The following is a 14,437-nucleotide window of genomic DNA, read 5'->3' as shown; positions in this document are numbered from 1 at the left end:
TCCGCTAGCATCAGCGGCGTGGGGTTTAGATGATTTTTCAGGACAGTAACAATCTCATCGAACGTCTTATCCGCTGGTTCATCTGGTGATAACAGGTGTTTCAATTGCCCGTATGTCTTCGCACCCATTAAATTTAATAATGTTAGTGCTTTATCTGCATCAGGAATTTTATTTGCCTTACAATAATTTTGTATGCGTTCTACATACATGGCCCAATCTTCGATGTCACTATCAAAGGTATTAATGTTCCCATGTTTAGGCATCGTTGCAATTTATTGTATTTTTATGTTATCCAAGGTGGTGGCTTCCCGCTCTTGTCGTCGTCCTCCGCCCACAAAATGGCGGTTTTCCCGCGCTTGGCGGTCTTCAACCGTCCCCCGACGCTGTCTCCGCTTCACCGCGGCTCTCGCGCCTTCAGTTTCCCCAGACGCTGCGCCTTTTAGCCCGAATGCGGCCCTTATCTCCGGTCGCGATCGATGTCCCCGCGCTGCACCTCTCGCTCGAAAGCGGCCCGGCCCTTATCTCCGGTCGCGATCGATCTCACCGCCCTTATTCCTCCGTCTTCCCAGCCCCGTCTGTACAGCCAACGCGGTTGACTTTCTGTCGCGTCGCTGCCCGGCTTACCCACCGCCAAGGTAGAAAAGAAGAAAGCTGACAGTCGCTGATGGAGGCTTCGAGGTCAGGATGTCTTCTGCACTCTGGTTTCTCGATGCCTGCCGCTCAACGTGTCTTCCAGTAGGGTGATGAGGGTGGAAACCTCTCTTCGACGTCCTGTCTGTGGACGAAGCCGCCGTGGAAATAACTGCCGCAGGGTAAGAATCGGACTCGTCGCCACTGTTAAGTCTGTGTGTTATAGTGATAATTACTACACAGACTACAAGAGTAAATTCAACAGACCTTTACTGGTTGGAGGTCGGGACTATACTGAATACAATATTAATACACAGTGCTTATATACCGGTGTGGTCACCACCGGTATTACGTATACAGCAGCCAGAGAAAGTAGTACATCTCTTAAGGTGGAACAGGCTTAAGTTCTCTTAAGGTGGAACAGGTTACATACACCACACCATGAGCTTCAGGTTCAGAAATGAAATTGTCCAGTTGACAACAAAAAGTTTCAAACAAGGGCACCTTCCACATGGTGAAGACCTTAACAAAAATGTCAACGGAAAATATGTACGGCATGGTGCCTTTACTAAAATCTATTTTAGAGACCATGGCCGGAATTTTGCCGACGCTCAGAATGTGGGTTTGGAGGCGGGACCGCTGTCAAAATTGGAAAGATTGACAGCGGGAAGGAAACCTGCTGTCAACCCGCCTCCAATCAATCTTCCCAAGCGTTGGGGCCCCAATTTGCGCATGGACCCGACACCTAGCGGCAAGAAGAGGATTGTAGCCACTTAACTGGCTGTTAACAAGTACTTGATAGTTGTTAACAGGCTCTTTTTCAATTTTGCCACTTTTGGCTGGGGTTTCCCAACGTCTGGACACCACGCCAGGTAAGTGTGGCATGTTGTGTGTCTGCTGTAATGTTTCTGCATTGATGACAGCTGCAGAAGTGGTGTGAAGGATCCAATAGTGCACTGGTGCATCTCAGAGGCAAGAAAATGTTGGGAAAATCATTTTTAATACATTTATACTTTTCTGTAGGTAACAAGTTTTGAATTGGATGTCTAGTCCCACCTTATTGGGAGAACCTCTCTCAACAGTGACAGATTGCCTGCAGCTGCCATCTGTTCCAGCCTAAGGAAGGAGTCACTGGAGAGCCTGGGTGCAAGAGCTCACCTTTGTACAGTGATTGCCAATGTTTACAGCACCTCAATGCTGTCAAACACTGAAAAATGAGCTGTCAAAAAAAATTGTGCGTGGCCCCTTTAAGAAAGCTGACAGATGACAGGGCGAACTTAACAAGGTCAATCGACGTCAAATCACATCCGCAGCCCGGATGCAGTTGGGGGCGGGACTGGAACCCGGAAACCAACTGATCCGCTCCCAAGCCGCATCCAATGACAAAATTGCGGCCCATGATTGCAGTATTTTTGGAGTTTACCAGGCTGAACTGAAGTCTGCATTTGCCTCAGCAGTGGGAATTTTTAAGCAAGAGCATCCTGATCTATCTGGGAGATGTGGGGAAAGCCTCAGACCCGAACGTGACTAAAGAGTCTTTCTCCACTGAGGTCAACACCATCTATAGTCTGTTATTCAAGGTGTGGCTTGCGAAGGAGTCCTCTGAATTGAAGATCCCAATAGTAGAAGCTCTAGGCTATGTCATCTCCCTGCTGCCCAAGGACATACTGGAGGAAGAGCTGCCCAGGTTAGTTCCAGGCATCCTGTCTCTCTACAAGAAGTAACCAGGACATTTTTTTATCACAGAATGTCTGTGCCGGGTACTGGATGTTGCCATAGAGATGAGGGCCTAGAAATTGGGTATAGCCCCGCTTGAGGCGTTAGAACTGGCGATGCGCTAAGTTTATAGCCAGACGAGAGCTATCCGCGCCTGGGGCGATATTGGGTTGCATCGCCCTCAAAGGGGATTCAGGCGCTAAATCAGCTGTTGCACGGTGCTCTTAAGGCGCAAAAGGTCAGGCGCTATTCAATTTCGACGCGGACGGGCGCAGCGCAGGTGAACTCAATTACGGCAAAGCACGAGACCTGCAGGCGCCGGCCGGCTCTTAAAGGGGTGGGTCAGTCAGACTGAGCTTCAACACCCAACGCCCTGTAGGCCTCAGATTCGGCGCTCACCCTTGTCTGGCGGTACAAAGTTCATCATTATGGAGAAGGTTAGGCAGAGAGCAGAGCGCTTCAGCACTGAGGCTCTGGACCAATTGGTGGCTGCAGTTGAACACCGTCGACAGGTGCTGTACCCGGATAATGGCAAGAGGCCAAATCAGAAGGCTTACCGACGATCTTGGAGGGAGGTTGCTGTGAGGGTCAACTCCAGCAGCATGGCGACCAGGACCCCTGTTCAGTGCAGGAAGAAATTCAACGACCTGACACGGATCGTTAGGGTGAGTGATGGTTTACCAAACTTGTGCTTCCCTCCATCTGCAGCTGACTTCGGGCACCCTGCTGCAATGATGCGCCACTGGCCATCTGTCAGTATGCACCCATGGCCCTTTCTGGGCAGACACATGGACAGATGTCTCAAGGCCTCATGTAAGGGCTCTTGCACAATGGGGGGCATGCGATGATGTCTCAAGGCCTCATGTAAGGGCTCTTGCACAATGGGGGGCATGCGATGATGTCTCAAGGCTTCATGTAAGGGCTCTTGCACAATGGGGGGCATGCGATGATCTCTCAAGGCCTCATGTAAGGGCTCTTGCACAATGGGGGGCATGCGATGATGTCCCAAGGCCTCATGTAAGGGCTCTTGCACAATGGGGGGCATGCGATGATGTCTCAAGGCCTCATGTAACAGAACCTCCCCTTCTTTCCCCTGCAGTCGAAGATGGCGCAGATTAGAAAAGAACAGCGTCGAACCGGTGGCGGACCTGCACAAGTGGTCACTCTCACGGATCTGGAGGAGAGAGTGCACCAGATACTTGGAGGACGTCTGTCTGGTCCAGTGACCACTGCATCTGCCGACCCCATTATCGACAGCGAGGGTAAGACTCTCACCTTTTCCACCTGTTGCCTTCCACTTGGTCCCCCCGCCAGCATGCATCCTCAGTGTGCAGCCATGTCAGAGCCATGCCGCAATCTGGCATGCCTTTCAGCAAACCTGTCCTTTTGCTAAAGCCACTCTTCCACCTCCCACTTTCAGATGAAGCAGCACCAACTCGGGCTCAACGCGCTGAAGCTGCCAGTGCCAGTGCCACCGGAGGCGAGGACCAGGAGGAATCCGGACCAGCCGTTGCAGAATCCGGGCAGCTGAGACATCTGCAGACTGGGGATAGTAGTCCCCTGGAGGGGAGGGGGGGTGGCTCTGAGGATGAACCAGTTGCCGGACCAAGCGGCATGGAGCAACGCAGGGGGGATAGGCAAGTTCGGCCACCGTCTCCCCGCAGGGCAAGGCAGGTCGTCATGACTGTTGCACAGAGTGCAGATGAGGTCCAGCGCCTGGCAGAGATGAGCAAACAGGCCCGGGCTCCTCCTCCTCCGCCTGCTTGTGCAGGGTCCGAGGGAAGGTAATGAATGGACGCGTTCGCCTATATATGGCATCTGTCACTTGCCGGATGCAACAGCGGACTGCAGCCTGAGCGTCAGTCGCATTGTCCCCAATGGCTGACTGAAAGGAGCCGTTGGCATAAAAATGGAGGCCTTCAGTCAGTGTAGCCATCACGGACAGAGAGGTTCTGCAGCGTTCATGCGGCTGCAGATCCTGACCAAGCAGGTGGCACAGATCAGTAACAATGTCCCTCCAGATTCGGAGCCTTCGCAAACACTGCTCCTCCGACATGTCAAGGCTTGTCACCTGCTGCCTAAAGACCCTCGCAGTCTCCCGTCGGATTGGCCGACCTCCATTGCCCCTCCTCCTTCTGGACAATTCCGGCCCTCTCTCCCGCCGTCTCTCTGCCCCTTCACAGTGTTGGGCGATGAGGCCGTCGCCCTCCAAACAAGCTCCCATTCGGATGCCAGTTGGTCAAAAGGCTTTTAGGTGTAGTGCTGCAAGTGCTTCGGACAGGGTTGAAGGTCCCAAGTACTGTAAAGCTCAAATCCCAGAACTCCGCTCCACATTAGCTCGCCAACTCTCTCCAGCAGCGATCGCAATGAGCAGGCCAAGTGGCAGAAGATTCTGCACGAGAGCTGTCCCCTTTAAATAGCGCTGCCCTACTCCGAGAAGGGCCTGTTAGCCCTCCTTCGAACTGTCACTAATAGCGCTGGGCGCTAAGGCTCCGGGCGCCACCCAATATGCGCTCAGGTGCTCCTAAAAGGCGTTGCACACTGAAATGACATCATGAGCCATTTGCGCTCGCGGGCGCGCACAAACACTTAGCGCAGGCGCTAAATGTATCGTCAATTTCTGAGTCGGCGCTATCCTCATAGCGCTCGCCCCAACATAGGGCTTCGCCCCAATTCTAGGTCTCTTTAGGCGCTCAGCGCCGGCGCTACCAACCCAATTTCTAGGCCGAGGTATCTGCGACTGAAAACACAGATGGACAATCTGCTTAAGTGTGTCCACCAGCAGATGTGTGTTTCGGTGGGCTCTAATAAACAGCTTGCTGTGAAGAAATGCAATAAGATCCTTGGCTGTTTTAATGTCCTGGCCCCAGCTTATGCAGACTCAATAGTCGAATTTCTTCTAAAGCAGTTAGAGAATGCTGACCAACAAACAAGAGTAGGAACACTCAATGTACTGAGGCACCTCATCATATCAGTCTCCTCACATTTTGTGAGGAAGAAGGCTCCGATTGAGGCCGCCTTAAAGCCAGTGCCCCTGGACAAGAGCAGCAATCAGGATAAGAAGCTAATTGCCCAGGTAATATGTGTTATGACCCAACAAGGTTACCTTGAGCCACAGGGAGGAAAGGCAATGTTGGAATTCATCATCCAACAGTGTGCTGCATCTGTTGATTCAAGGATCCTGGCACCACTCACTCATCAGCCAGACCAGGTAACAGTTGATGAATTAGTCACAGTACGTGAAACAGTGATGTGTGTGATCACAATTGCGGTGAAGATGGAGAATGTCCTTTGGCCATTCTTACTGGAGTTTATCACCATGACCCAGTACACCAAAGCTTTAACAATAATCTGTAATTGTTCAGCACATCTTGGAAAAAAGAAACTGCAGGCCGGCAGTGAAAGGTTTTTCCTGACTTACAGTGAAGATGCCAATCTCCCTAAAGTCCAGGCACTGCTGACCCGGCTCCTCGTCGTGTCTTGTTGCCCATATCAGGGAGGAGGCCGAGGAGCTGCAGTTAATGGAAGTCCTGAGCCTCAATATCCACCCATTGGTTGAACAATTATTGAAGAATTCAGAGGAGTCTCTGGCCCAAAGGGAATGGGAGGAAAAATTATTGCTGGTCTTGTCCAGAACTCTCAATACCATTGATGACGAGGAATGGACATGTCAGCTCTCTGATGAGATAGTTAAAGAGATTAGACACCAACCATCTTTCCCCACAAGAGAAGGGCTTTCTCGATAAATCTCTTGGGACAGTGCTCCGTCAGACTTGCACAAAGGAAATAAAGGAGGAGCTTTACCAAATGCTACTGAGTATTCAGCACAATGAGAGCGCGGAGAGAGAGGGAGCAGCCCTCGCCATTGGTTTCTGTGCCATGACACACTTTGATGATACCCTCAGTAGCCTGGGTGAGTTTGCTAACTCCAATAGATTTAAGAAAACTAAAAGTTTCTTGAATATTCTTAGAGTCAAGCCTGATGTGGATTTGGATAAAGCCAAGAGCACACTGGTTCAGTGTCATGGCAACATGGCATTCTATGCACCTGAGGAACTAGTGCCATCCACAATCGAGACCCAGATTCTGCCAGCTATGATTAACCAACTCATTACAAGTGGGCAGCTTAGCCTAATAAAGACCATGACTCTGATAGCCAGATCCCTACATTCAAATCACCAGAGAGCTCCAATCAACTTTATCAGAAACAGGGAGCGCCTGACGTACACGCAGGACCTTATTGAGGCCGGGCCCCCGGAGCCGCTGCAGAGCCCTGTTCGACAGTTAGCCATGAATGCCTGAACGCATCTCATACAACTACACACTGAATCAAACCAAGCTGACACCTGCCAATTGATTCAAACCTGCTTGACCAGTACTTTCCACTTGTTACCTTCAGAACTGGACAATGACAAAGACACGAATGGTAATAGAAAAGAGATGGCAACACTTTATACCCAAACCATGAGTTCCCTGCAAGAGCTTCTGCAGCAATTATTGCTTCAGGACCTGTCTTGAGGTCATTCTCAATCAGGTGGAAGTCTTGATCATTTCAACCAAAGCTCATGAACGAGAGAGAGCCATGGACACGACCTTAGAGCTTCTGAAATTTTACTGGGAGAAGCTCAATGTTCATAATGTAGTGCCTGGAAATAACACGGGGACTATGATTGGACGACCCATCGCTACCCGTTAGACAGATGGCCCTGGACACTTTGTACATCATCCTGTCCATTCAGTTATCGTATGAAGGCACCAATCTGCATCAGCAAAAGGAGCAGTTGGAGGTTCTGAAAGCAGCCAGAGAACAGTTAGTTAACCCTGATGCCCCAGTCCTCTTTTAAACATGCTGCGAAATCACTGAGGTCATTTCCAAGTGTTTGCCTCATGACCAGCTGGGCAACTTGCTCCTCGTGGCATTCAAAGGACTGTCCGACCAATACCACAGCTGTTCCAGTGTAGCCACTGTGCTCATGCAAATCGTCAATAAAGATGTGGCAGTGAACTTCAGGACCAGGTCCCAGAGATACTTCACGTACTGCGTATTCAATTTCAGTCAGTTCCTTATGAGGAGGTGAAACTTTCGATTCTACGCAGTATCGCCATACTGGCCTCACACAACAGAACAACATTTGTGTCCTGTCTCCTCACCTACCCCGTCCCTTTGGACAAGTACGTCAGTGACGTGTGGAGATCACTGGCTGAGGACACAGAATGTGCCACGAGTACAATGGGAGAGCACTGAACAAACGGTTACGATTTTTAATTAGAACCTGTCCCGTCAGAGAGAACGCAACACAATATTCGACCCTTGAATCCCTGGCTGCCATCTGTGGGCTGCACGGAATGATAACTAAGCCCAAGTCAGCAAAAGCGGTGACTACATTATTCCTGCAGATATTTAATGCCCTGCTCATTCATCTCAACTCTTCTGTTAATGTTTGTCTGGTCAGTGGTTTTGTTCCTGATTGTCAATCGCAGCAGAGAGAATTCTCAGTTGAGCCTCTAACATCTGAAAGCAGCAACATGTGTGTGAACTGTGTGGAGACACTGAAGGACCTGCTAGCTCAGACAAATAAAGCAGTGCTTAATGACATGGTGGAAAGTGGGGGATGGGAGCAGATGATGGATCTAATGGGTCACAGTCTAAAGATAAGGGGTAAGCCATTTAGGACAGAGATGAGGAGGAATTTCTTCACCCAGAGAGTGGTGAACCTGTGGAATTCTCTACCACAGAAGGCATTTGAGGCCAATTCATTAAATATATTCAAGAAGGAGTTAGATATATTTCTTAAGGCTAAAGGGATCAAGGGATATGGGGAGAGAGCATGATCTCATTAAATGGCGGAGCAGGCTCGAGGGGCCGAATGGCCTACTCCTGCTCCTATCTTCTATGTTTCTATTTCTGCAAGTCCGGCAAGGGGGTTGTCCTGCTGGCCAGAGCAATGGTGAGGTATGCTGGCCCCAGTCTGACTAGCATTGTGAAACAGCTGGCCTCTCAAATCCTTACCGCCCAAGACCATCAGACAGTCACCGTGGCTTCCTGCTTTGGAGAGCTGTTAAAATCTCTACTGGTTTCACAGCTGCAGTTCACAGGCATTCTGGTGAGTAGATTACTAAGATGTTTGTTCTATTGTTCTCCAGTTGCCCAGTTGCTGTGTGTCAGGGGCCTGTACAACATTAGAGCACATCACAAGACTGAAAGACGGTCTCAGAAAGTGATGCGCACAATGATTATTCTGTTGGGGAACCAGGAGAACCAGAAGGAGGTGCTAATATTTGAGGTGCTATCGTGCCTCTCGAAGCACTTAATTCAGTTGCAAGGTGTGGTAAACCACTTTTATCGTTACACTATAGTATCACTGTTGTATTGTTATCACCGTTATCACTGTTGTATCACGATACGAGGTCGCCTCTTGTCGCGCTGTTATACCTGGGCTGACCACCTCCGACTCCGCCCATGGCTCCACCTACCTGCCCAGGTATAAAGGTAGTCGACTGGCTGGTATTCCTCCTTGTTGGACCCGATCACCCACGACGGTGGGCTCTGTTATTTAGTCAATAAAAACCTTTAGTTACGTTCCTAACTCGTCGCTTTTTATTGGACGAATTGATAGGTATATCAATTTTATTGACTAAATTTTAAAGATGTCTACTACTGGCCAGCCAGAAGCCCTCCCAGAAGCACAGCCACAGCAGCTTTCAGACACCGGGCTACACCAGCCACACCAGCCGGCTTGGCTGCAAGCCCTCAAACCACCGTACCTGGATCTAAACCCACAGGCAGCAAACTCAGCCCTCAACTTCAAACACTGGCTGGACTGCTTCGAATCCTACCTGGAAGAATCCGGCGCCCCGCAGAGATCCAAACTAAGACTTCTGAACGCCCAAGCGAGCCCGAGAGTATACGCACTCATCCAGGATACGACTACATACGAGGCCGCTATCAACCTACTGAAACAGCAGTACCGCAGCCCGGTAAATTACATGTACACCAGGCACCTCCTAAGATCCCGCCCGCAACAGCCAGGAGAGTCTGTAGCTGAATTTTTACGGGCGCTAAGAGCACTCGGCAGGAACTGTGACTTTAAAGCGGTGACGGCTGTTGAAAATACGGAAGATAATATCCGCGATGCCTTTGTGAAAGGCCTACGGTCCGACTACTCACGGCAAAGACTGCTTGAAGCTAAAGACCTCGACCTGGACAAAGCTGAAGCCCTCGCTCTCTCCCTGGAGGTGGCCCATCAGGACCAGGAGGCATTTTCCAGGTACTGCTCGCGACCCTGGGACTCGGGCCCGACCCCTACCGCAATACCCTTCGCAGCGCCGCCCCCGGGACCTACCTCAGCGTCGGCGTCCCGGACCCGACCGGGCCCGCCACCCCCGGCACCGGCTCCGACATCGGGCACCCGCGATCGGGCCGCCGGCTGCTTCTTTTGCGGCCAGGAGAAGCACCCGAGGTCGCGCTGCCCAGCCAGGAACTCTACCTGCGCAACCTGCAGGAAGAAAGGCCACTTCTCTAAGGCCTGCAGGAGCGGATCTTCAGAGGCCAGCAGTGCCTCATGCGAACTGTGGGGGCGGCCATCTTCTTTCACGGCAACTGAGGCCAGTATCCCCACACGTGAGTCATGGGGCGGCCATCTTTGATCAAGGCAACCGACCCCAATAGTGCCTCATGTGAGTTATGGGGGCAGCCATCTTCTCCGCCATTTTGTCCTACCTCGTGGGAGACGCCATTTTACCCACCACGCCCGACTGCCACCGGGCCCCCGGACCCGACGACCGCCTCGCCCGCAGACGACAACGACTTGCTTACCTACACACTAGCCTCCGTCACTCTGGATCAAGCCCGCCCACACCACCTGTCCAAGTCGATGATGGACATCAAAGTAAACGGCCACGCCACGACCTGCCTGTTCGACAGCGGAAGCACGGAGAGCTTCATCCACCCAGACACGGTGAGCCACTACTCCCTCCCTGTCCTGCCAACGCGCAACCGAATCTCGATGGCATCGAGGTCCCACGCCACGGACATTAGCGGCTACTGTGCTGTGACCTTGTCGGTTAAGGGTACAGAGTATAAAAACTTTAAACTCCTCGTCCTCCCCCAGCTCTGCGCTGCTGTCCTACTAGGGCTGGACTTCCAATCCCACCTCCAAAGTGTAACCCTAGCATACGGTGGACCCCTCCCCCCACTCACAGTCGACAACCAGCGAAGGTTAAACCGCCCACCGCGTAACACCTGCAGCCTATCCACCCTCAAGGTGCCGCCACCTTCCCTGTTCGCTAACCTCACCCCCGACTGCAAACCCGTCGCTACCAAGAGCAGGCGGTACAGCGCTGGGGACAGAGCTTTCATTAGCTCTGAGGTGCAGCGTCTCCTGAAGGAGGGCATCATCGAGGGGAGCAACAGCCCCTGGCGTGCCCAGGTCGTGGTCGTTAAGACCGGCGATAAAAATCGCCTGGTCATCGACTACAGCCAGACCATAAACAGATACACCCAGCTGGACGCATACCCCCTTCCCCGCATATCTGACATGGTCAATCAGATTGCACAATACCGCGTATTCTCGACCATCGACCTTAAGTCGGCCTACCACCAACTCCCTATCCACCCCGAGGACCGCCAGTACACCGCCTTCGAGGCGAATGGGCGCCTATACCACTTCCTTAGGGTCCCCTTCGGTGTCACCAACGGGGTCTCGGTCTTCCAAAGGGAGATGGACCGGATGGTTGACCAGAACGGACTGCAGGCCACATTCCCCTACCTAGATAACGTCACCATCTGCGGCCGCGACCGGCAGGACCACGACGTGAATCTGGAGAAATTCCTCCGTACAGCCCAACGGCTGAACCTCACCTACAATAAGGAGAAATGTGTGTTTAACACCTCGCGCCTTGCCATCCTTGGCTGTGTAGTAGAGAACGGACTCATCGGCCCCGACCCCGAAAGAATGCGCCCCCTCATGGAGCTACCCCTCCCCCACTGCCCTAAGGCACTTAAGAGAACCCTGGGGCTCTTCGCCTACTATGCCCAATGGGTGCCCAATTATGCGGACAAAGCCAGACCCCTCATGAAGTCCACATCCTTCCCCCTTACGGAGGAAGCGTGCGCAGCCTTCTCCCTCATTAAGGGAGACATTGCCAAGGCCACTATGCACGCAGTGGATGAGTCCATCCCCTTCCAAGTCGAGAGCGATGCATCCGACTTCGCCCTAGCCGCCACCCTTAACCAGGAGGGGAGACCGGTGGCCTTCTTCTCAAGGACCCTACAGGGCCCTGAGATCCGACACTCGTCGGTCGAGAAGGAGGCCCAGGCGATTGTGGAGGCGGTACGACGCTGGAGGCACTACCTGGCAGGCAAACGATTTACCCTCCTTACCGACCAACGTTCGGTCGCTTTTATGTTTAATAACAAGCTGAGGGGCAAAATCAAGAATGACAAGATCTTGAGGTGGAGAATCGAGCTCTCCACCTACGATTATGATATCTTGTACCGGCCAGGTAAGCTGAACGAACTCCCCGATGCTCTGTCACGAATTACATGCGCCAGCGCGCAAAGTGATAGACTTCAGACCCTCCACAACGACCTCTGCCACCCTGGGGTCACCAGACTTTACCACTTCATTAAGGCCCGCAACCTGCCCTACTCCATCGAGGAGGTCAGGACCATAACCAGGAACTGCCAGACCTGTGCCGAGTGCAAACCGCACTTCTTTAGGCCGGACAGAGCAAGCCTGATCAAGGCCACCCGCCCCTTCGAGCGCCTGAGCATCGACTTTAAGGGGCCCCTCCCGTCCTCTGACCGTAATGTGTACTTCCTCAACATTGTTGATGAGTACTCCCGTTTCCCCTTTGCCTTCCCCTGCCCAGACATGACCAGTACCACGGTCATTAAATGCCTGAACGACCTCTTCGCCTTGTTCGGGTTCCCAAACTATATACATAGTGACCGGGGCTCCTCTTTCATGAGCGAGGAACTCCGTCAGTTCCTACTAGCGAGAGGTATTGCAGCAAGTAGGACCACCAGCTACAACCCCCGAGGGAACGGCCAGGTGGAAAGAGAGAACGCGACGGTATGGAAGGCCGTCCTCTTAGCCTTAAAGTCTAAGGGCCTCCCAACCTCCCGCTGGCAGGAAGTCCTCCCGACAGCGCTGCACTCCATCCGGTCACTACTTTGCACTGCCGTTAACGCCACCCCCCATGAACGAATGTTTGTTTTCCCCAGGAAGTCGACTACGGGAACCACTCTACCAACCTGGCTGACCTCTCCGGGGCCCGTCTTGCTGCGAAAGCACGTGAGGGCCCATAAAACAGACCCCCTGGTCGAGAGGGTGAACCTCCTGCACGCCAACCCCCAGTACGCCTACGTGGCTTACCCAGACGGGCGGGAGGACACTGTCTCCTTACGAGACCTCGCACCCTCGGGCACTCCGGAGACACCACCTTTACCCCCCCCCACCACCCCCCCAATTCCAGCCCAGGTAGACGGCATGCCGGAACCCCACGAGCCTTCGCCGACCACGCAGACACCAGCACTAACACCGGATAATGCAGCACCGCCGCTGCGACGATCGGAGAGGCTTACGAGGCCTCCGGACAGACTGACATACCAGAACTGGTAGTACACTTCACCCCGCCGGACTCAAATCTAAACAAGGGGTGAATGTGGTAAACCACTTTTATCGTTACACTATAGTATCACTGTTGTATTGTTATCACCGTTATCACTGTTGTATCACGATACGAGGTCGCCTCTTGTCGCGCTGTTATACCTGGGCTGACCACCTCCGACTCCGCCCATGGCTCCACCTACCTGCCCAGGTATAAAGGTAGTCGACTGGCTGGTATTCCTCCTTGTTGGACCCGATCACCCACGAGGGTGGGCTCTGTTATTTAGTCAATAAAAACCTTTAGTTACGTTCCTAACTCGTCGCTTTTTATTGGACGAATTGATAGGTATATCACAAGGCCTGCTCAATAATGGCATCGGGCGCAAAGTTTTTTATTCAAACCGCTACCACCTCATTCACGCCAAACAATGCAGTGGTCAACGGATGACCATCGGCCTCAGTTTGGATGTGGCTTTGCGGTCTGATTAAAGATCCATACGTGTTCTGCGACACTGGACACCAGTCGTAGTTCAGTCAATGTAACTTTTGATACATTGCGGCCCTGTTGTGTTGACGGAAAAAGCTGGTCATACTGCGTGTTCACTTTTAGGGACTCTTCTCCAGTGTAGACCGTTAACAAAAGGGGCGTATAACCATGGCCTCTCTGCAGACATCTAGACAGGGATCTGCAAGACCTCCACCAACATCTGTGGAACACAATATCCAAAGAACTGCAGCTGGTGGGTGATTGTTAACTCTGAAGGGCGGTGTTTTTGGCACAGTTGCTTTAGGAATGGAATGCAGATAGCAGAAGCTCTGACCATAATCTTTCAATTCTCCTTGAATATGGGAGGGGTGCCAGAGGACTGGAGGATTGCAAATGTTACACTTTGGTATAAGGCAATAAGTGTGTGCACAATTCTATGATTCATACCAGCAAAGGGTGGTAACATGTTGGTTTGTCTACATTTTCCCACGTGGCCATGGAAAAGATGAAGCACTTCCTCCGTGGACAGGGCAAAATTTAAGGTGAAGTCATGCCAAGAACGTTTTTGTGCAACTCCCAGCAGTCAGCTCTGTAGCAAGGGTCAGGATCTCATGCCCTGCCCTCTCATTCTGGGTAAAGGTGCCTTGAACATCAGGTGATGAGATTAATAAGAAGGGCAAAGAAAATGGAAACACATTTGAAATGGTTGAGTTGCATCATTAGCAAGTGTTTACATTCCATTTCTAGTTTGTTTCCTACAAACTTTCCTTTCAATTTTCAAAACTTTCCTTTAAAGCTCCCAGATTTTTAGAGAAATGATGTCATTGTTGTAATATCACTGCAGATAAAATATAAGAACAGTTGATACCAGATAATAAGTAAGCAAAATTTTGGACATCCAGTATTAGCTCTCAGCCTAGACCTGTATGCTCTTCCCATGTTCTAAAAGGTTGGCAACAGCCTACCTGTTGTACAAATATTCCTTAGCATG

General features: G+C 51.7%; 1 pseudogene; it reads left to right on the top strand.

Annotated features, from left to right (window-relative positions):
• The first annotated feature begins 1,071 nt into the window (after positions 1–1,071).
• LOC147123603 (maestro heat-like repeat-containing protein family member 1) lies at positions 1,072–13,637 on the top strand (annotated as a pseudogene).
• Positions 13,638–14,437: the final 800 nt, after the last annotated feature.

The sequence above is a fragment of the Somniosus microcephalus genome, chromosome 2 (assembly GCF_052327205.1).
Source record: "Somniosus microcephalus isolate GS21.2 chromosome 2, FLI_Smic_1.0, whole genome shotgun sequence".
NCBI classification, from domain to species: domain Eukaryota; kingdom Metazoa; phylum Chordata; class Chondrichthyes; order Squaliformes; family Somniosidae; genus Somniosus; species Somniosus microcephalus.
This window is presented reverse-complemented; position numbering and strand designations above follow the sequence as displayed.